Source organism: Balaenoptera borealis (assembly GCF_965194805.1).
Source record: "Balaenoptera borealis genome assembly, chromosome: 4".
Classification (NCBI taxonomy): domain Eukaryota; kingdom Metazoa; phylum Chordata; class Mammalia; order Artiodactyla; family Balaenopteridae; genus Balaenoptera; species Balaenoptera borealis.
The window spans coordinates 137,774,042-137,797,991 of NC_138861.1; the positions used below are offsets into that span (position 1 = coordinate 137,774,042).

The window sequence follows — 23,950 nt, forward strand, 5'->3', positions numbered from 1 at the left end:
GATCAGAGTTAGAGAGACTTGTTCTGTAAATCAGCAAGTCATCAGTACCTACACTGTTTAAGGCACTGTGCTAGATGCCAGTTTATTCTATACTTGGCATCAAGCAGATCATTACACTCTACCAAAGGCAAGAGGAAATGGTTTCAACTAGAGATGTAATTGATATAAAATGAATCACTTAAAGTGAGAGGTTAAAAAAAAAGAACATATACAGGGAAAACTCTGCAATAGTAATCCTCTTTCGTCTGTAGTTTAATTTTCTGTGGCTTCAGTTAACTGCAATCATCTGTGGTCTGAAAATATTAAAAGGAAAATTCCAGAAATAAAAAATTCATACTTTTAAATTATTTTTTATTTTTTAATGCTATTCTTGTCTGCTTACATTCTTTTTATGTATGTATGTATGTATGTATGGTATGGCTGTGTTGGGTCTTCGTTTCTGTGTGAGGGCTTTCTCTAGTTGTGGCAAGCGGGGGCCACTCTTCATCGCGGTGCGCGGGCCTCTCACTATCGCGGCCTCTCGTTGCCGAGCACAGGCTCCAGACGCGCAGGCTCAGTAATTGTGGCTCACGGGCCGAGTTGCTCCGCGGCATGTGGGATCTTCCCAGACCAGGGCTCGAACCCGCGTCCCCTGCATTGGCAGGCAGATTCTCAACCACTGCGCCACCAGGGAAGCCCCAAAATTCATACTTTTAAATTGTGTGTCATTTTGAGTAGTATGATCAGATCTTGTGCTGTCCTGCCCGGGATGTGGATCATCCCTTTGTCCAGCATATTCTGCCCATTAGTCACTTAATAGGTATCCCAGTTATCAGATTGACTGGGGTATTGCAGTGCTTGTGTTTAAGTAACCCTTATTTCACTTAACAATGGCCCCAAAGTGCACGAATAGTGATGCTAACTACCTATCGATAATTACTTTAAACATGAATGGATTAAATTCTCCAATCAAAGTGCTTCCTTTAAGTGAAAAGTTAAAAGTTCTCAACTTAATAAGGAAAGAAAAAATACCGCATGCTGAGATTGCTAGGGTCTATGGTAAGAATGAATCTTCTATCCATCAAATTGTGAAGAAGGGAAAAAATTCGTGCTAGTTTTGCTGTCATACCACAAACTGCAGAAGTTAAGGCCATAGTAAATAAGTGCTTAGTTAAGATGGAAAAGGCATTACATTTATATAGCGAGATATTTTGAGAGAGGGAGAGAGAGAGACCGTATTCACATTACTTTTATTACAGTATATTCCTATATTCTATTTTATTATTAGTTATTGTTTTTAATCTCTTACTGTGCCTAATTTATAAGTTAAACTTTATTATAGTTATATGTATAGGATAAAACATAGTATATATAGGATTTGGTACTCTCCATGGTTTCAGGCATCTACTAGGGGTCTTGGAACATATTCTCTGCAGATAAGGGGAGACTACTGTATTTGAAGTAATGAGGACCCTGGGAGTAAATAAGATAGTGAAACTATCATGACCATTAACTTTTCTTCTAAGACTCTTGACGCATAGGGAGAAAAAATTAAGATAGCTAGATAAGTCCATTTGAAAGTGTAAATGGAAAAAAAAAAGAATGAGATTAAGTTCATATTGGAAGTTTGTTTTAGCTGTTCTTCACACATATTAACCTACACAGTGAAGTTAAAACCCTTTAAATTGCAGATTGTGGATCTTACTTGAAATCAACTGGACTTTGATTAATTTTCAACATTTTGCAGTTGCAACGTGTTTCCAATATAATTAAAAAGTAAATTTGTTCTATGTTCTCTCTCCCACCCTCATTTTCATGGAGGACATGAATTCTTAAAAAATTTGCCTGGTAACATTTACTTCTTTTCTGCTCCATGAAGGAATATAATTAAAACAGTGAAAAGCATTGAGCTTATGGTTCATAATGCACTAATTCATGATCATGTATTAGCATTCTGATTAAAGTAAAATACCTCAAGAAACTGGAGAAAGATTTCATTCTCACCCTTCTCTTTATATGTATGGTGAGTTCTGTGATTCAGGCAATGTTGCAGCCGAGAGGCTATCGTAAGTGAATGCTGCTTAGAAAGCTATTCAACGGGAGTTTTTAAACAGCTGTTCCCAAGCTTCATTAAGACTCATTATGAGTTGTCATGTAATGGAGAACTTATATTTTTTGATGATCTCTGCATACCAGTAAAGATAAAAGTATGTCTTAAGGCAGAACTAAAAAGAACAGAAGTTGGTACATATTAAAAATAGATTACTAAAATGCCCTAGTTAGCTGGCACAGACCTTAAAAGCTCAGTACAATCATTCAGATTTAAAGGGAAAGATAAAAAGTGACTAAACTCACTGAGCTTTTAATACATCAACTGTTATATTTTTGGGAAAAGCTCTATTCTTTTATATGAAAGGTACCTGGGGGCCCCAAAGATTGATCTGCACCTCTCATGATGGGAATTCAGAGAGCTGGCATGGTCACGGCTGAGAAAGGCATCCTGATGGCTTTTCTAATTGTTACCTTGGTTCCAAATGCAGGTAAGAGTCACATCTTCCCTCCATGCATCACACCCCAGACACCTTTCTCACACCACACAAAGTGAAAGGTGATTTCAGTTCTTGGTCAAAGCATGAGGATCATTGATACATCTAGTTCTGTATCCACAGGGATCTCTAGAATGAATATATACATAGAATGAACTTGGCAAGATGCATTTGCAGGGGCAGGAGATTAAGGATATTGGTTTGAAGTTTCAGAGGTGTTTTTTATAGAGCAAGCACACTGTTTTTTACTTACATTGTCAATAAAAGTAGCAAAGATTTTAAAGGGATGTCTTTACAGTTTGTGAAAGGTAAGAAAACACCAAGTATCCATATCAAATGTAAAAATTGCTATTAATTTGAGTAAGATGGTAGGGGTAATGAAAATTAATGATGGTTATTTTAGCACTCCAAACCATTACCTAGAACTGCCATTCTTCCATCAAATGTAGCACTTTCTCACAACAAGCACTGTCACCGTGAGCAATCCTGTCAGTGCCATCTGTGTATCCAGGTCTTCATGGCCTAGTGTCACCTGCAGCCCTCCTTCTCATACCCAGTCACACTCATCCAGAACTCAGTATCCCTTAGAAAAATCAAGAAAATGCCAAGCAAATGTTTTCTTTTGTGAAGAGGAGACAATGTTTAGCAGGTCCAGTGCACACTTGCCAGTAGCAAACAGAAGAACCGATTGCCATGAAGTTCAAGACAACTTGGAGCTGCTCAGAAAAAACATTCCTTCATGACAGAGAGCCAGACACGCAAGTGGTTTTAGGAAGAGTGCTTTGGGAGCTAACAAGTGCATACAAGTTTATGTAGCCACAAATGCTGCAGAAAGCTGAGTATGAGGGTACCATCTAAGAAAGCGTGCAGAGGGCAGAGTAAGAATAAGCTAGATCTGTGTGCACAGCAGTGTAGGAAAAAGTGTCACATCTCTTTTACTCCAGATTGGTATGAAAGGGAGAGAGTTGGTGTTACGTGGAGAAGAGGCTGGCTCCCCACTAAGGAGCAAGGTCAATAAAGGGAGAGTGGGTAAGAAGAAAAGAATATTTCTCTCGGTTCTTGAAATGTGCTCATATTGTAACCATTTTGTTTCTGAAAATCTTTCCAAGGTAACTGATTATCTTTTTCAAGTGTTGCAGACCAGATTACTGAACAGCTTCATATTTGATAGTCTTCAAACCAGTATCTTGATATCACCAGTAGGTGTGTTAAGAGTTTGGGGACATGGGAGAATTTAAGGAGCATTTGCCTATTTAATGTACTGAGGAGTTATCCGGGAAGTATAGGAGCTTCTTATTGGAAAGTTCTAATTGCTGTTGAGACTGCTCACAGATTAATTTGAAGTGGCAAATGGCAATATTATTCTTTTCCTAATCCCGGTGCAGCAAATCTAATGTTCTCCCTCACAACAGGCTTTCTCTTCTTTCTATTCTCTCATCACTGCAGAACTTTGAATAGTATCTGCAGTTTCAAACCATGCTTTCATACCTATTATTTCACAACCCGGTGAAGAAGGTAGGACCAGAATTACAATCCTCATTTTATAGGTGAAGATACAGGTCAAGGAGGCTACGGGAATTGGGCAGGCCATGCAGCTAGTTAGCCACTGACCTGGAACTTCAACACAGGTGTCCTGAATCTAATCTTGAAAGCATGTCCTTTGCAAGATTACACACTGCCACACACCCAATTATAGAAGAGGAGATTCCTAAGGAAGAGATGATCTGTTTTTGCTCAGTCTGTTTTCTAGGATTCCTGAGAAGATTTTTGAGATCAAGCCTAGAATGATAATGATTAATTCTTGCCAACTGAGCAGACATATTTTGGAAGTTCCTGCAGCTATTTGTTGTAGTTGTATTTTATTTTTTTTCAATTATTCCTATTATAAAGAAATTGCCTGTTAAATATACAGTGCTTTTAATAGTAAGGCAATGTCTGCATGACTAGCCCAATATGTGAAAAGATGACAGGCAATTTAACTTGGCTGTGTAGACTCTGGTTCTGTCTTGTGATGGATAATACTACCTTAGTTTTATGCTGCATTTCTCAGTGTTGTTAAGGATTTAACAAACTGTGCATGGCTATGTGAACAACTTGTTCTCCCCATGAAAGGTGGCAAGCATGCTGTGATGACAGTACCATGCAATCAGTTTTCAGGATGGATCCTCTCTATTCTGGAAGCAGCTACTGAAATAAGAATGGAACAAAATGGAAAGGGCTTTGTTAAAGTAAAATGGGACTCGGATGCACGGAGTCCCATTTTGCGCATAGTCTCTTTTACTTAGTAAAGAGACTGTGACCTCTTTACTAAGAGGTCATAGTCTTTCATTGTATATTCTTATGAGGTTATCCCTGAAGGTTAACGTACAGGATTTTTGTTGCTTTAAATAAGTAGCAGTGGAAATGTTTTTCTTATATATCATGCCTGTGTTTCTCTAATGAAAGTGAACAATTATTTTGCCATGCTTTTCCAAGCAACCTTAATTTCTCCACATGACAAACTCTTTCTTGTATTTCCCAAGTAATTCAGGCTTCCGTTTTGATAATCCTTGAGTTCAGAAGGAGATGGGATTCAGATAAATATCATTTAAATATAGTTCGTCATGGGCTATTCACTGGAATAGGTTTTATGTCCTGTCTGTAGTATTTGACTCACCATCAAAGGTGCAGTTTGTTCTCTGTGTTTTCAATTTAGTGTATCCCGAGTATTACATGGTGTGTTAATTTGAAATATGAGTACCACAGGGTATGGCAGGAACCACAGAATTTAATGTGAATGAATTGGAGTCTTAGGACCATGAGTCAGACCAGCCTTTGCCAAGATGTATTCAGTAGAACAGATCCTGTAGTATGAAGAAGGTGGGTAGGGATGAGAGGGAGGAAGGATATTTGAGAAACGCTGTATGCCTCTCTTTGCAATTAGTAATACCATTAGCATATTAATGGCCTTAAGAATGCCTAAAGTGGATAATTTTGTTTAACTTTGTTTAATTCAATATTTCTCAAATTTATTTCAGTCAGTCATAAATATTTCATCGAGTTTTTATTACAGGCCAAGCTTTCTTTGAGAAAAACATGTAAAAATCCTTGTCCCTATGGTGCTCACATTCCAGTGGAGGACACAGACAGTAACAAATAAATATGAAAAATAAAAAGTAAGTCAGATAGTGCCAGGTGCTACGGAGATTAAAAAGAGAGAGAGAGAGGGGATGAAGGAGTGGGGTTAGAGGTGGAAAAGTTGGATATTTATTTAACCAGAGAATCTGTATTATAAATGAGTAATACTTATTAAGGCCTGCAGAACTAGAGTCTGCAGAAAACACTCTGCGAAGCAGAGTTGTATCCTCAGTCAAGAACCTTGGACAGCTCACTTTCTAGGTGCCTGTTTCACGTTTCTTTATAGAACATGATTTCTTTAAAAAGTACCGTATATCCTAAATGTATTTTTCTAAATTTGGCTAACAGTACCTGTGATATGTGAGCTAGTGCTGACACAGTACTTAAACATTTTAAAACCAGCTTTGTCCTTTGAGGGAATAAAATAGGTAACCAAAAGTCAGATTAATAACCACTAGATGTCGGTGTTACCATTGGGTAACAGATATGATCTTAAACCTCCTTAGCAGGCATGGTTGACCTAGATAATTTACTGCATAAGTAGATATTAAAAATTACCTTCCGAGTTTGTTAAAATATAACTGCACAACTTTCACAAGCAGTTCCTAGATGGTAAAAACAAATAATTTGGAACAAGATTTAAAGAAAACATAAGAATGTAGGCATATACCTGTTGCTCAAGCTAAACAGTTAATTGAAACACATTTTGTTCACATTTCCTCAGTGTCAGTTAATGTATTCAGGAAATCTCTCCTGAGCAACTAGTATGTGTCAGGTTCTCGACTAGGCACCAAGAAGGGTAAAATTAATAAGCTAACATCCCTTAAAACAAAGGTGGTTAATGACATAATGTCACTTATATTGGTCAATATATAAGGTCAGTACATTTTTAGAGATACACATAAAGCAGAGGGAGAAGGATGAAGATAAAGGAGTGACATAACCAGCTATGTAGACAATTCAGTGGCAGTAAGGAGGACTGATTTGCAGGGGACAAGTCTGGGGGCATGAAGGCCTTAGGGGACTTAGGTTGGCAAATGTTTATACTGACTTAACTTCACAGACAAATTAGAAGCCGTCAGGTAGTAACTCTGTCAACATCCATCAACAAATCTGCAAAACTACCTGCATATTGACTATTCTTCTTTCCTCTCCTTTTACTATGGCATAGGTACCTCTTTTTCTATGGAAGGCTAATGTGTCTACCTGTCCTTTCGCCCTCATACCCTCCATCAGGGGCCTTGTGGCACTGAGCCTCCTTAACCTTCAAGATCTTCCTCTTTCTCAAGTTCCTTCCCTTCAGGATTTATGCTCTGTCATCACCAATCCTAAAAAACAAAACAAACCAAACTACTCAACCCACCTATCCGTGAACTTCCGCTCTTTCCACAAAACTCTTACAGTTGTCACCTAAAGGCACTGATTACACTTCCCACTCACTCACCCCTCAACCAGCAGCAATTCACCTCTCTTCACACAGACTGCTCCCACCAATGGCTACCATGTCTCCAAGTTCAGTAAAGCACTTTCATCCTTTACTTTGATGGTTTCAGAGCATGCCACTGTTGAACATTTCTTACTATTTGAAACATCGTTTTTTCACAGCACTACATTTTCCTGGTTTACCTCCCTAATTATTAGCACTGTTTGTCAGACATTTCATTGCCTTCTCTTCCTCTCAGTTATTTAGTTTAGGCTCCCTTCCACCCCCTGGCCCCCATTCTCACTCTTTGCACTTTATCCACAGGTCATGCTTATCTGCCTTGCGTCCAGCCCAGTTCTCCGTCATTTCTCTCCTAGTGTCTTCAGATCCAACCTATTAAAAATTAACCTCATTTTCTCTTAAAACTTGCTTCTTGACCAATACATTCCAACTTTCCTGTTGTTCAAATTAGAAAGTTTGACATCATCTTTGATTTTTCTTCTTCTTCTATGACTACATCCAGTAAATGCACATACACTTAAACTTATTTATTTACTGAGTGCCTACTGTGTGCCAAGTGCTCTGGATATGGTGGCAAACAAGGCATGCAGATCCCTGACTTCATAGAGCTTACAGATGAGTGGAAGAAGCCGAGAACAAATAGGACAATAAGTTACAGACAACAAGTTGTGATAGATATTTTGAAAAATATGTCGTGAATAAAAGTATTTAGAGTCTAACACTAAACAAGGTGTTCAGGGAAGTGATATTTAAACTGAGACCTCAAGGATGGTAATAAATCAGTTATGGAAATTGGGGAAATAGTGTTTCAGGCAGAGGGGAAACGTGTGAAGGCATTAAGGTGGGAAACATTTACCACTTGTTTGTATCTCTCTGTGCTCAAGCCTCTAAATGCTTAATATGGTTAGTAAAGCCCTTTAGGGTTGTGAGCCTGACTTGTCCTAGCCCTACTTCTTGCTCTGGCACTTCAGTCAGTCGCTTTGTTCACATTGCAAGGGGCTTTGTTTAGTCCCCCCAATATGCTAAGCTCTCTCTGACTTTGAACCCTCCCACAAGCTTTTCCCTTTGCTGCTGGGAATGGTCTTATTGGACTCTCTCCTTTATTTGGCTCGTTTAGACTCATTCTTCCGATCTTCTCAAGGGCTGGCCTTGCTTGACTGGCAGCTCCACCCCCATCTCCTGGTAAGAGACTGTCTCACAGAAGCCCCTATGCTCCTCTTTCATAACTAGTTTTGCTCTTGTTTAGTGTTAATCTTCTACGCCACACTATAGACTCGATGAGGACAGGGACTCTATCTGTATTTTTTAAAAGTCTTTATCCTCAGTGCCTAGTACTGTACCTGCCATATTATAAGCACTCAATAAAAATTTGTTGCATGAATGAATGAATAGAATGAATGAAAAGATATTTAAAGATAGGCAGATGTAGGGGGTCAGATGATCACCCACAGATGCTACCCATATTGATGGACAAGTTTATGTGGGAAAGATATTTGGTTCAGTTTGAGAAATTTTGGATTTAAGTTTAGGAGTCAGAATCTTCATGTGTAATATTCTCATTAAAAAAAAAAAACAAAAAAAAACTCATTTGACTCCCCCATCCTTCCTCAGCCCCCATTTCATTTCTACTGTTCTTCTTGGAGAAAAAGTCCTCAAAATAGCTATCTCTAATTTTCTTCACTTCTGTTGTTCTATTAACCCATTTCAGTGAGGCTTTTGTACCCACCACTCAGCAGGACCTGCTTTTATCATTGTCTCTAATAGCCTGCTTGTTTCAAACCCAGTGGCCCATACATCTTACTTAGGAGCACTGATACTGTTCATCCTTCCTTCTTTCTGGAAACACTTTCTCCTTTGGCCTCTGTGTTCTCTTCACACCACACTGTTCTTCACTTTTTTGCTAGATTTACCTCCACTTCCCAAACATCAAGTATTGAGGGACCCGAGGTCTCCATCCTCAACTTTTCTCTACCTGTGTGTTTTATCCAATGCTCCAAATGCTTTGAGAAGCATCTATTCCCTGGTGAGTTCCAATATCATATGTGTAGCCCTGATCTCAGTCGGGAACCCCAGACTCACCTATTCAATTTTCAACTTGACATCTGCACTTAGATGCTAATTAGACATCTCAAATGTAACACAGCAAACGGAACTTTTGAATTTCCTCCGAAGTCTGCTCCTCCAGAAGTCTTTCTCATTTCAGTAAATACAACTCCTTCTGCCAGTGGCTTAATCCAAAGATCTTAAAGTCAATTCTTGACTCCTCTCTTGCTCTCACATCCCGCATTCCATCTATCCCAATCCTAAATGCTCTGATTGTGAAATATGTCTCCTCACCATCTTCCGCATGGTGAAGTAGGCTAACCAGTCCCTTGATTCTGTCCATGTCCCACAAAGCCTGTTTCTGCACAGCAACCAGAGTAGTGTTTTTTACAGAAGTTTACCAGATCATAATACCTCTGTTTACAAAATCCTCCAGTGGCTTCTTAGCTCACTTTGCCCTTACCATGGCCTTCAAGGCCCTGGATGATCTATCCCCAGTCTACCTTTCTGACTTATCTCATTGTGTTTTCCTTCTTGGCAAAATGTACTCTAATCACGTTGACTTCTTTGCTTCCCTTCAGTACTCCACAACAGCTCCCACTTCAGACCCTTCGCATGGTCTGCTCTTTTGCTGGGGACACTCTCCAGATATTTTAACATGGCTCACTCCTTCCTTTAAGTCTCTGTTCAAATGTTACTTTATCTGAGAGTCTTTCTATTAATACCTCATCAAAAAGAGACTCTTTCCTCACTTTCTGTCCTACCCACCTTAATATCATAGTACTTACCATGTTTGACACATAATATATTTCTTTATTTTAGATAGCATGCACATAATAGGCACCTAAATGAATTCAATCAGAATTCTAACTAGAATTTAGACTTACGGTTCAGATTTAGACAACCTATTATGTTTCCTTATACATGATTCAAACAAGGCAAAAAACTGAAAGCTTTTTCATATGTGTCCTGTTCTTCAGATGGCATGTGGACTTCTAAGGATAATTGATTATATGATAGGATTATGTGGTTCCTCATTTTGCGAAAAATTTAAACTCTTTTCTTCCACGTCTGTTCCTGTGCTTTTTCCCGAGGTTACCCTGATTATTCAGACTTATTTAACCTTCTGAGCTCATTCTTCTTATTCTTTCAGTTTGGGGCTCCCTGAAAGTTCATCTGCATAAAGAAGGAGCAGCAGCCCTGTCAGTAACTTAGTTTTCTAAGCTAGTCTGATTCTTCTAGAAAAATCCTAAAAGGGTTTACCTCGCTTTTTTAACCTCATAACATTTTCAGAACAACATAACACAGCAGAAATAATTTGTAAAGAGTTACGCAGTAATTTCCCAACACCTCTCAACACCATGTGCCAGCTGGTGCTCTCAGGGTGAATGGCTGGGTAATGGCTCAGTTCCCAGGGAGAAGGAAATGAATATCTAAGCAAGTTTTTTGTTTTGTTTTTCAGTGCAATTAAATTCCCTTAAGGCAGACACTTTGTTTTGTTCCAGGCTTCTTTTTTTTCCTGGGCCTAGGATTGTGCCTTGCATTTTGTGGATATGCTAAAAATAAATCTAAGTAAATGAGTGAATAAATGAGTTAAAATTAGCAAAAGGAGTTCACATAAATAGAGAAGCAAGGTTGTTTTCCGGAAGGAGTCTTAAATATGATGTGTGAGATATGGGTTTTAAAACGTGGTCAGGATAAGTAAGCCACAGGCTTTTGTTCACTCATTTGTGAAATGGAGACAATGATACCTCATAGGACTTGTTGCGAGGATTAAATGAAATAGCATGAAATACGTGGCACATACTGGATACTAGATAAAAGTTAAGTTTTTTATTCAGTCCCCACCAGCCCCCCACCTTCTTATTCTTTGGGTCATTATGTAACAATACTAAGGAGTGGAATATTCATTTTATTGGGAAGAATAATGGGATTAAAGATAGAATTGAACAGGAATAATTATTTTCTTGGGCCATTTCTTCTTTGGTTACTTCATAGTTTCTCGACCTTATTTTGGGCTGGATAATCTTTTGTTGCGGTTTCAGGTTGTCTTTTGCATTATAGGATTTTTAGCTGCATCCCTGGCCTCTACCCATTAGATGCTCAGAGTACCCTCCCAGTTGTGACAACCAAAAATGTCTTTAGATATTGCCAAATATTCCCTGGTGGGCTTGGGATAGAGGTGGTGGGAAATAACTCCCAACTGAGAACACTGATTGACTGCGACCATGGGATGAATTAAAGAGAGTTTCCCAATAAAAGGGTGTCCTACCAACCTTAGAAGAAAACGTGATGTAGGCTGGACCCTAGGGTAACATAAGTAAGGAGGGGGCTATCTAATATTAAGTCATTTTTCTCTCATTTCCTCCTGCTTAGGGGCAATAAATGCAATGCGTGCTTATTGTTGATTTTGGTTCCAGTTTCCTGAAACCGGCAGTTTACAGTTGATATTCTGGTATAATTATTAATAATGCTCCTTTTTATTCTCGGAAGTGTTCCTGTTTGGACAGTAAGTTGTATGGTCACTTTAGCTTATGCAGTGACCACTATTCTAGATGCTGGAAATGCAGTGGTAAAAACATACCCATTTGGAGCTCATATTACAAGTGGGGAGGAAGAAAATAAATGTGTTGTGCGATATTGGTTAGTTACAAGTATCATAAAAATGCAAAACATGGAGCGAGGGAGTGCCAGGAGTGGGCTAGGATAACCCTTTGAGTAACGTAGTTGGGAAGACTTCTTCCAGTAGTGCCGTTTGAGTAGAGACCTCATGATGTGTGGATGCGGATCAGAGTTCTTACGGCTCTCTCTAATCTAGACTTAAGTTAAAGGGGCAAAACCTTCACTTTAGTTTTATTTTCACATCATGCACATGAATCTCCTAGGCCAATCCAGGTTTTGTATGGCCTTAAGATTATACAATGGAGCACTATTAAAAATGTAAAGTTACAAATGGCAATCAGATGAGAGGCCCTAAAGCTTAAGCTTCATTAGTTTGATGCTTAATCCACTTCTGGGGTCAGAGCTAATCAAGGGACTGGGGGCAGAGCGCTGTCTGGAAAAAAAGAATGAAAATGTCCCTGAGGGTTTGCATCTCCTCCAGCAAGCAGGGAGAGTGGTGGGCCTGGTGAGAGAGGGGAGGGTCCTGAGGCATCACTAACACCCCAGATACCACATTTTTGCATAATATTGACTATTTATAATTTCTTATGGCTGGGTTATACTACCCCTACCCCTCACCAATTACCCACAGCATTTGATTGTGGGTCAGCAATTGTTTGTCATTTTGTGAGATAGTCCACAAAGGAAGCTTTGAGGAATAAGTGATTTTTAAAGTGTCATTAATGTCTCTAATGATAGCTGACAAGTAATTAGCCTCAAAAATATTCTAACCAAGTGGGTTGAGCAATTAAACCTGTCCAGGAAAAGTAAAGGATGTCTCATTTGATAAGAAAAGAGTAGGTTCCATGCAGTTCATTCCATTAAATGAGCTACTTCATTGTAGGCAGATTCAGAAGCTCTTTGTTCTTTCTCTTAAACCCCATAGCTTCACACTATGGTCCTATTCGAAATCTGTCAGCTGAGGTCTTAACCATAACACCAGTCTTATCTTTTCAAAAGGATTGGATCAGAATAGCTTAGTTTTCATCTGAGTTTAACAGGGAAAATGGCCCATGGCTGTCACTCTATAATGAGAACTTTCCCTAGTGGCCAGCACTAAAGAATACAGTGATGTGTTGACTTCACGTTTATCATCAGAAATTCTAATCTCTAAATATGTAAAAAAAAATCATAGCTCTTTAGAGAAGTGATATGAGTTTGTAATATAATTCACTATTTCACCTGTGAGAAGAGCTTAAAGAGAACTAAATATTTCTTCAGACTAGGTCAAAATCAAGAGCAGTGGCTCATGTCATATATCCTTAAACATCAAACGCTGCTCCAAAGAAGCAGTGTATCATGGAACGAACAGTTTATGTTCATGACAGACTGCATTACTAGATATTATATTGGGAACCAAACAAATCAAATTTAGGCATTTGTACAAAGTTTGAATAATGGAATTTTCCTATGAGCTCAGAATTAGTATTTCAGCTACCAAACCAGAACTACAATCCTTGTTTTCACATTTTTTCTTACATTATCAACAAGCGTAAAAAATATTAGTAGTTTTTGATTTGAATTTTTCCCTGATGGAAGTATGTCCTTTAATATGCAAGGAAGGTGTTTGTGTTTGTCTTCTTTCTGTCTGAAAACTTGGAGAAGCTGAGTTTTTATTTTTACTTGGTAGATTATTTTACTCTGATATTTCAGTTGGCATTTTTTCCCTCTATCTTCAAATATGTTAGCATGTAGAATTTTGGAAATATCTTGTACCAGTGCAAGTATTGGTTTCATTATGACACTGTGCATATTTATCTGAGTGAGAAATGGATCTGAAAATTGAATGTGATTAGAATAATCACTTGTAGTAGTGTCAGTCAGTCTGCCTAGATGGGAATATAAAACAGTTTGGAATTTCTATAAAAAATGTTCTAAACAAATTGTGAGCAAAGCTAGTATGTGGCTACATATATATACATGTGTATATATAAAAATTATAGACAGGAACTACTTCTATATTTACTGATTGTTTCACAATTCTTCAGAGAATTAAAATATCATATAATGGTACCAGGTACAAAATTTACATTTGGTTCTCTATTTTGACATACATTTTCCCTAAAATTAAAAAAAAAAAATGAACCAACTCTTTATGATTTAATATCTATACTGAATTTTGAGGATTTCAGTATAATTAGGATTACCAGGTGGTTTAGATATGAAAACACATTTTAAAAAATTGAATATTACATAATAATATATATATAAGCAAAAATTTAGAAGAAAGCAACATATTTAATAAACAGGGCTTTTGTTAAATAAGTTACTCCTTACACATAAAACTCTTTGAGGCACAGACTCTTAGCTCCTTCCCTTTATCTATTCCTCCCTTCTCACTTTGTAACAGAATCCCAAATACTAAGTGCATACAAACACATAGCTAATAAGTCGACATTTCTCAGAGTACCTTAAACTGGTGTGACTAAGTTCTTGCCAATGAGGTGTAAACAAAGTGTTCTATGGTGCTTCTGGAAACTTTTCTTAAAAAGGAGGGGCCTTGCCTCTTTTCTACCCTTTGACCAACTCATTCTCTGTCATATACATGTGATGATTGGTGTTCTGGGATCCATCTTGGTTGACAAGGCTGAAAGCAACATCTCAGAAATGGCAAAAAATTGAGCTTGAAGGGGTTCAAGGTGTTTATGGACTTTACAGAAATGCTCTACCAACCTCGAGCTATCAACCTCTGGAATTCTTTTGTGTGTGAGAAAAATAAACTTATATTTTGTTTGAACCACTGTTGTTATTATTTTTTGCACGTGGCCCAATCTCTTCCCAAATGGTATGTAATATAATCATGTAAATCCTGTTTTTAAAGAATATTTAATGGCATGGGGAAATTAAGGTGGTATGTTAAGTAAAGTAAATAAATTAATTTGTTAATTAACAGACAAATAAACCAAGCTGCTGACAGCTTTTATCATTTTTACTTTCTTCTTTATACTTTTGTGTATTATTAAAATTTTCTATAATGAATATGAATAAGTAACACTGTAAAGAACATTTTTGTACATAAAAGTTATATACATTATTGCTCACTTCCTTATAAAAAAAAGTAGTCCACTTAGAAGTGCAGAGTTAAAATGATTTTTCATACATTTTGGCAAATCAGTATCTACAATGATTTAATCTAATTTGCCCTGAAGCCAGTAACATAAAGAAAATGCTATTTTCTTGCTTTATAACAAAAGAGTATTATTCTGAAATGTTAAAAATTTGACTATATATTAGCCTCATGTTTTTTCACTTTTTTATTAAAATTTGGATTTTTCCCTATAAAAATTATTGGTGAAGCATTAATAACCTGAACTAGATGTGTGAAAGAAATAGAGGAGTCAAAGACGATTCCAAGGTTTTCAGCTTGAGCAACTGGAAGTATAAAATCTGATGGAGAGTGGAAAGTGTAGAAAGAATCCTACAGACTAAATTTGGGAAGCATATCTGAAATTTAGTCCTTTTTAACAAATGGAAGTATAATTGACCTACAACACTATGTTAGTTCCAGGTGCACAACATAGTGATTCGATATTTCTGTACATTACAAAATGATCATCACAATAAGTCTAGTTACCATCTGTCACCATACAAAGATATTACAATATTATCGACAGTATTCCCCATGACTCTAAAATTTAGTCTTGAGTATGTTAAATGTGAGATGTCTTTTAGAAATCCAAGTGGAGATGTAGCATGGGAAGATAGATATGAGTTCGGAATTCAGGAGAGAAGCTTAAGCCAAAGATATAAATCTGGGATTCGTCTGCTAGTAGATGATATTTAAAATCATGAAGTGGATGAGAGCATCATGTCAAGGAGCATGTAAAAAGAAGAGATGAGAAAAAATGAAGCAAGAGAAGAATTAAGAGGCTGTGGTCTCCTGGAAGTCATGTGAAGGATTTGCGTTAGGAAGAAAGGCATGATAAAGTCTTTCAAATGTTGATGACAGGACAAATAAAACGAGGGCACAGATGTATTCAGCATGTGGAAGTCATTGGAAACTTAATGAGAGTGGTTTGGTGAGGGGTGGGAACCAAAGCCTAATAGAGGGTTTAAGAGAAAATTGTAGGAGAGGAAACTTGGAGAGAGTGAATATAGACTGCTCCTGCATGGAGTTTTGCAGTAAAGGAGAGGAGAGAAGTGGGGGCAGGAGCTGGCACAGAAAGTGAGGTCTAGAGAAAATTTTTCTTTGTTTTGTATTAATATGGGAAAAATAACAACATGTTTTTTTACCACTAGCAGTGATCCAGGAAAGACAGTAAAATGAATGAAGCAGGAGATAGAGGGAAGAAGGGCTGGGAGTATATCCTTGGAGAGAATGTGATTAAGTATGCATGTGGAAAGACTGGCTTTAGAAAAGAAGAGTTCACTTATAGGAAGAGGCAGAAGGGCAGGTTAAATGGGTGCAAATACCAGTAGGTGGTAGATATAGGGGTGCTTGTTAGCAGACTCTCCTTACCGATTGCTTCAATTATGTTCAGTGAATTGAGAGGCAAGTTCATCAACCTGGGAGTGAGGGTAAGCAAAGAAATGTTTGAAGTTTGAGGAAAAAAGATCAGTGTGAAATATGAGCTGGTGATAGCGGAGAGTGAATGGACCAAGGAAACACAATGTGAATGACAAGAAACATTAAGGGTCCACCTGAGGTTTGTGGTCATAAATTTAAAGTGGAGCCAGTCAGCATGGTTATGTGTTTTTCTTGAGTCACTTTCAGCTGCTTGGGTGCAGGCATGAAGTAGGCTGAAAATTGGATTTAACCTGGATTGTGGTTTAGCCAAAGGAGTATGAGGAAGGGAGAAATGACCGAAACAATTTTGTGAGAATTCGAGGAGATGAATATAGTGAATGTCCATGGAATTAAATGGAGTAAGGAGAGAAGGAGGCATGTTGAGTGGGTGAGATAAAAAGAATCAATGAATTGAAAATCCCATTTGGATAGAAAGATTGTAGGATTTAGGATACTAAAGGGAATGAATTGGAAAGGTAAGGGATGGTTACCTCAGGTATAACCGCAGGAGTGAGTAGCTAAGGTGGGGTGGAAGACAGGACAATAAGAGGAGTTCAGGGAACTGAATTTAAAAAAAAATCTTGAAACTTGATTATTTTATAATTTCATAAACTTTTAATGATAAAATTGGAAACTTCTTTAATATCATCATGTATAAATTAAGGAGGTAAGGCTGTAAATTTCTGTTAGCATCTGTTTAGGGAAAGAAATAGGATATCTGGATTTTTTTCCTAGAAATGAAGAGCTGGAGAGTAACACTAATTTTGATGATAGTTTGATATTTTACAGGGTTGAACCGTACAAAATTGCCGATATTCAACTATCTTTAACCTATAAAATGGCAATTTCCTATGTTTAATGTATTATATGTATATGTATGCCTACAGTTATGTACGTGCATCAGTAAGGTAGAATTGCTCAAACAAAAGTAAAAGAAAAACAGGTCTGAGATTCTGTTTGTAGAAATAGACTTTCTGAAAAAGAAACATGAGTTTCTCTTTTAAGAAGAAGAAAAATTAAGGCAGAGCAGGCAGACAAGAAATGATTTTCATTTTGTATCTTTACAGTCTTCCTCTCTGGGCTCATTCTCAGCAGATTCATTATCAGAAGCTAGATGTCACTGATATTTTTAATATTTTGGTTATAAAAATAATACATGAACACATCTTTATTTTCAAAAGATGCAGACAGTATAAAAATTTATGTAGTAGAATATGAAAGTTATTCTCTCCTTTTCCTTCCCAAACTTCAGCTGCTTTTCCCAGAGGTAACGTCTGCAAAATGCTTTTAGTCTCCTTTCTATGCGTTGGTCTGTATCTAGCTATATATATAAACACATGCCTCCCCCCTCCTCCTCCTCCTCCTCCACCTCCCCTTCTCTTCTTCCTTCTCCTTTCACATAAATGGAAAAATAATACAGGCATATTTTTTAACTTGAATTTTTCATTTAGTGATATATTTTATAGATCTTTCGACGCCAAAATGTATAAAGCTACTTCATTTTAAGCGGTTACATTTGTACAATATTATTAATGTATCATAATTTATTTAACCACCTCTATTTATGGATTTTAGTTTACTAGAAATAAATGATAATCATAATCCGACTTTCAAGGAATATTGTGAAAGCTGAAAATGTTAATATATGTAAAACATTTATCAGAGTACCTGGCATGTAGTAAGCACTCAAGCGCTTAACACTTGACAAGGAGAATTTCTTGGCTTAAGAACACTCTCCTGCACCAGGACACTTGAAGCCCATCTTATATGGTTCTAGTGTGGCCCCTTGAAACTTAAGCATGATGATGGTCTTCAGTAAATGAGTTGGAGATGTATTAACTATCTTGTCAGCATATTGAAGAAGGGGTCAGAGGAGAGGGAGGAGAGAATATTAGAATGTATTTTTTTATGGGAGATTAAAAAACCCACTACTTTACCAAAAAAGTCCAGAGGACCCTTCCTTCAATGAAGTAATGAAGAATGGACTTGTGAGGAGAGCACTAATACGGTCTGGGAAGCTCAGTGTTTGTTATCTTCTGAAGGCTGGTACTAACAGTGGAGTAGAGAGCCATGGAACTGGGCTCACAATGATAGATTCGTGGGAAATCAGAGGCCGAGAGGCATTTCTTAGGCACTGGAGGTGAGTGGGATATAATTACTGTGATGGTCAGCAGGGTTAGAGTGGTAATCTGGTTGCCTTAATCTACAGTGATCTCTGGCAATGACTTAGACCCTGGTGTTTCTAGGGTGAGAGAGATGGGCAATCAATTAGGGTATTTCTTGACTTGTATAAAATATAGTAATAAAATAAAATAAATAGCAGGATGGAAGGAATCTGTTTCTGACACAATGAAAAATCCAGTGCCTCACCCTGGTTCAGAGAGTGGGCCTGTTCTCACTCCTAGATGTAATCAGTTGAAGAAAAGGCCAGGTCTCCTTGAGGAGGATTTTGCAACATCGTTACAAGAATATACAAAAAATATTCCCTTATTTTCCAGTGAGACCTGTGGCAATTAACCAGGTTGACTGCATGTAGGAGGAAGGAGAAATTCCTAGGTTTTTGAGAGATGTGGGATGCAGAGTTTCAGTTGACACTGATACTGAGAGATCCAGAAGGCTATCACACCTCCCCGGTTCGAGGTAATAAATGGACTCACTGATTAGTAAATCCAAATGAGTCTATAAGCTATCCTATCCCTGGTCCCCAAATGGAATTTCAGAGATTGACACTTGCCTTAAACTTAAAAGATACAAGGGTGGTGGTTTTAACATAGTCCTGTTTAGTTTGCCTATGTGGTTTATACAAAAACAGATGAATTATAGCGTATGTGGGTAAATCACTGTAAGCTTTACCAAATTGTATCAGCAATTGCTGCTGTTGCACCAGATGTGGTATTTTTATTGGAGCAGAAACATAACCTCTGGTACTTGATGTGTGACTATTGATCTGGTAAATATGTTCTTTTCAATCTGTATCATTAACGAGGATAAAAATGGGAAGGACCACAGTACATATTCACTTTGTTTCTCCAGGGCTATGTTATATACGCGGTTCTCTGCCACAACATAGTCTGAAAAATCTTTGATAATTTCGACATTCTACAAAATTATCACTATATTGATTATCTAAAGAATCAGACCTTATAGAAAGGAAGTGGCCAGTACCCTGGATGCTCTACTAAAACACATGTGTAAGAGAGGATGGAAGATGAATCCTGTAAGATTCAGGGACTTGTCAAATAGGTGAAATTTTGGGGAATGGTTTGGGTGGGGTGGGGGTGTGTGAAACACCCCATCAAATTAGAGAACAAATTGTTGCACCTTCTACTCTTCAACTCTGAGAAAAATGGACAGTGCTTGGCTTGGTACACTTGGACTTTTTTGAATTTTGGAGGCAACACCATACTTGGGAATAATCCCTCTAATGGCTATTTGATTACTTGGAAGAATGCTGGTTTTGTGTGAGGTCCAGAGAAAGAAAGGCTTCTTCACCAGCTCTAGGCCATTGTATAAACTGTCCTGCCCTTCAGGGTGTATGACCCAGCAGATCCAATGGTACTAGAAGTAAAAAGCCCCATGAGAGAGCTGTTGCAATTCACCCAGACACCTAGAAGAAGGTGATGCCTTCAGCAGCAGAAAACTTTAAAAGTCAGATTTTGGGAGGCTGTGGAGCCCTTTTAGAGACTGAGTCCCTTTTCGTGATGCATCAAACAACCATGAGACTGAAGTGACCTAGTAGAAGGGTTTGTCAGATCCACCAAGTAATAAGGTCTGGCAGATACATAGCAATTTATTGCATGATGGAAATTTTATAGTAGGGATTAGACCCAAACAAGATCAAAGGACAGGTAAACTGATGCCTCTTCCTCTGCTTATACCTCATGGAACATTCCTTTTAGCTAGCTGATGGAGTAGCGGAGAAATTTGGCCCTGTATACTGGCTCAATAGTTTAGCGTGAACCAGATGGAATACTGGTGCACTACTGGCTCACTCAAGGGTAGTTCTAAAAGACATTGATGCGAGGAAATTATTTCATTGGGCAGAACTGTGAGGAGTATACCTAGTTTTCCACTTTATCTGGAAAGAAAACTGGCCCGAAGTAAGACTATGATTTCCCCTGCAGCAGAGCATGGCTTTGCTTGTTGGTTCAAGGCAGGGGTTGGCATGTCCCGAAAGCTATACCTGCTCCATTGTCTGTTTTTACATAGCCTGTGAGTTAAAAATTGCTTTTATATTTTTAAATGGTTGGAAAAAATTCGAAAAGAATAATATTTCATGATGTGTGAAAATCATCTGAAACCCAAATTTCAGTGTCCATAAATAACATTTCATTGAAACACAGCCACACATTCATTTATGTAATATTTGTGGCTATTTTTGTGCTATGGAGGCAGATTTGAATAGCTGCAACAGAGATTGTATGATTCAACAAATCTAAAAAATTTACTATATGGACCTTTTATAGGAAAAGTTTATGGACTCCCTGGTCAATGGCTTGGGAGAAGAATGACTAAACTATTACAGGCAAGGATATTTTTAAAAGAGCTATATGGATGAACTCATGGGGATGCATGCATGGATGTGTCATGCCAATGCCTAGCAAAAAGAACTCACTGTGGAGGAGACATTGAACAACCAGTGGACAGGATGTTTCATCTGATAGATGTGTGCCACCCTTTGTCCTCAGGCACCTTATTGCTTACCATAAGGGCCCATAAATTGAATAGCCGTGGTAGTACTGATGAAGGCTATGCATGGCGCCAGCAGCATGGGCTTTTACCCAGGATGCTGTAGCTGCTGTCACTACTAAATGCCTGATCTATCAGCAGCAGGGATCAATTCTGGGTTCTTGACATGGTACATCACTGAGCAGACCAGCTCTACATTTAGTGTCAGGTTGTTATAGAAGATCCTTTCCATCCTGGTGGGGGGAGTGATTCATTATTACTAAAATTGACAGTCCCTATATGAATTTACCTGTTCTATGGTAGTGTAGTGTACTTGTAGTGTAGAACACCACTACGTGAGTTTGGAGAAAGTCAGACTTACTGATACGGGATACATCAAAACAAATCCTCAGACATGACTGTGGGATCTCTTCATCAAGCAGCCAATCTGATGAGTAGATCCTACTCTTTGAAATAATCTATTTGAATCTCAGCAATGGCTGCTTGGAAATGATGTACTGTGTAAAATTAAACTACTGTCCTTCAGGATGCATTATATGATTTGACCAAATATTTGAGGCCATATCTTCAATACCTAGAATATGTGGATTCAAGGACAAAGGGGAGGAAATATGATTGATCCTTCTCAATATGACTTCAGTGACCCACTCTAGAAACTTGTGCTTTTTTCCCCCACAAATCTAAGGTCTGTGGATTAGAACTTTTGGTTCCCAGGCTTCTACCAAGGATACAGTTAGGATTCTACCTTCACTAAAGTTCTGACTATCGATGGACAATTTATAATTCCCCTTTTTAGGGCCTGACAAGAACCCTAGGATTTAAGCTTGGGAATTCTAGAATTGGTGGTAGAGAAAGGAGAATATTATGACTTGCACTTGGCTATCGCTCTGGGTACCATAACTTATTCCACTAACTCTTTTGTATCAAGCATTTTTTAAAGACTGTGGCTAACCACCAGTTTGAAAAGTTAGTGACAGAGTGGTTTTAATGCGGGACACCGATGACTAAGAATGGTACAAAGAGTAGACTGCAGCCAGTGCTTCAGTGTGCTGTCACATCTTATTGATCTACATCTGATTTCAACCCTAGCATGTTGGAAACTTCTGTGCACACTCAGACTCACATGGACATAGCACTGCCGTAAGTGCAAGCTGTGCTTTTCTCCCTTCTTTCTGAAGTCATTGGAACGCAGTCAGTATGTAAGTCAGCCCAGAAATATGGGGAACTTAGTGCTCTGAGGGTGACCCTCAACCAAAGTGGGGCAGGAAACGGTATATAAATGTTCACTTTCCTATCTTTTTTCATGAGCAGTTTGGGGAGGCATTATGGGAAATTGAGACTCCATTGCCTACCACATCAGCCTCCAAAAATTCCATACCCTTTACATTCACTTTTCTTCATTTTCTGTGTCCCATTTCCTTACTTCTGTTCTCTGTGATAACTTTCAACGTAAATTACCTACATTGAAATTTCTTTCTCATGCTGTCCTTCGTAGTAATTCAAACTAAGACAGTATCATCTGAAATATTAAAGTTTTAACAGTTTTTATGTGGTCAAAACTATTATTCTTTTCCTTTATGGCTTCTGTGTGTTGTGCTTTGCTTATGAAGCCCTAATTACTTTAAGATTATAAAAATATTTGTTATATTTCCTTTTAATACTTTTACAGTACATTGTCTAACCACTGATCGATCATGTACTTTTGTCTATTTTATGAGATATGAATTCAGTGTTATTCTTTAATAAATATAGTCAACTATCCTCTCACCATTTTCTGAACAGTTCATTCCCTTTACAAATTGATTTTGAATGTCACTTGTATAATATACACGATTCCTACATAAATTTTATTATGGTTTATTGGTCTATATTTATATCACTGTGCTCATATCACAATATTTAATTATGTATAGTATATTTTGATATCTGATTGGGCAAGTTCTAGTTTTAGTGCTTTATTTTTTCACAATTGCTTTGACCATTTCTGTACACATTCTGTTCAATATAAACCTTACTATCAGCTTTACAAATTCTATTTAAAAATCCCTTTGAGGTTGAGATTATTGATATCACATTGAATTTATATATTGATTTGTGGATGTATAACATCTTTACTGAACTTTCCCATTCAGGAATTAATCTACTTAGGGTTTCTTTTTGACCCTTAGTACAGTTTTACTCACTTACTTATTTTCTTACTCTACATACTTATATTTCTTGTAAGGTTTATGTGTATTTTATAGGTTTTATTTCTTTTTACATAGTTTGTTAATGTGATCTTCTTTTCTATTGCAGTTTCTAGTTGTTGGGGAGTGTGTAGGAGATGTGGTGTACTAGAGAACTATTGCTTTTGTAAGTTGACATTGTATCAGGCCGTCTTACTGAAGTCTCTTATTTTATTATATTTTTTTGTTCATATAGGTGGATTTCCAAGGAATATAAATTATATCATCTGCAAGTAATGAGAATTATTTTCTTATTTTCTATTATTTTTACACATGGGAGAGTAGACACGTGTACTAAATGGACCATTTTCCTCACTGACTTTTAAAAAATATTTCCAGATATGGACCAAGCAAATTTTGAGTCTATATGAAGATAAATCCTGTGTTCAGGAAGACTAAAAACTGAAGCTAACATATAAGAATAGGAATCCAGTCAGGAAACTGAGCTGGGGAAGAGCCAGGAGTCAGAGAGTGACCAGAATCTGGTCTCAAGACACAGTAAGAATCAGCAGGGATCAAAATCAAGGAGCAGAAATTCAAGCCAAGATACAGGAATGCTGAAAAATTATTCCTTTTCTGTGATAGAGTGTTTAATTTGAAAGGCAGATATGAGGTGATCAGAGGTTGGAATGTACTAGCTGGGAATTGAGGTATTGCTAGAATCATAACAGTGAAAATCTATAAGGGATAAAGAAGGTAAAGGTCCAACTGAAACGTTCAGAATGCTCTCTACTTTTGT

General features: G+C 37.6%; 1 long non-coding RNA gene across 1 annotated transcript in view; it reads right to left on the bottom strand.

The window, feature by feature from the left end:
* Positions 1-236: 236 nt before the first annotated feature.
* The window catches only part of LOC309627655, a 150,794-nt gene continuing 127,080 nt past the window's right edge, over positions 237-23,950 (bottom strand). The window contains exon 5 of the long non-coding RNA XR_014243899.1: positions 237-293. This is a non-coding gene — a long non-coding RNA (uncharacterized lncRNA). The remainder of the gene's footprint in view (positions 294-23,950) is intronic.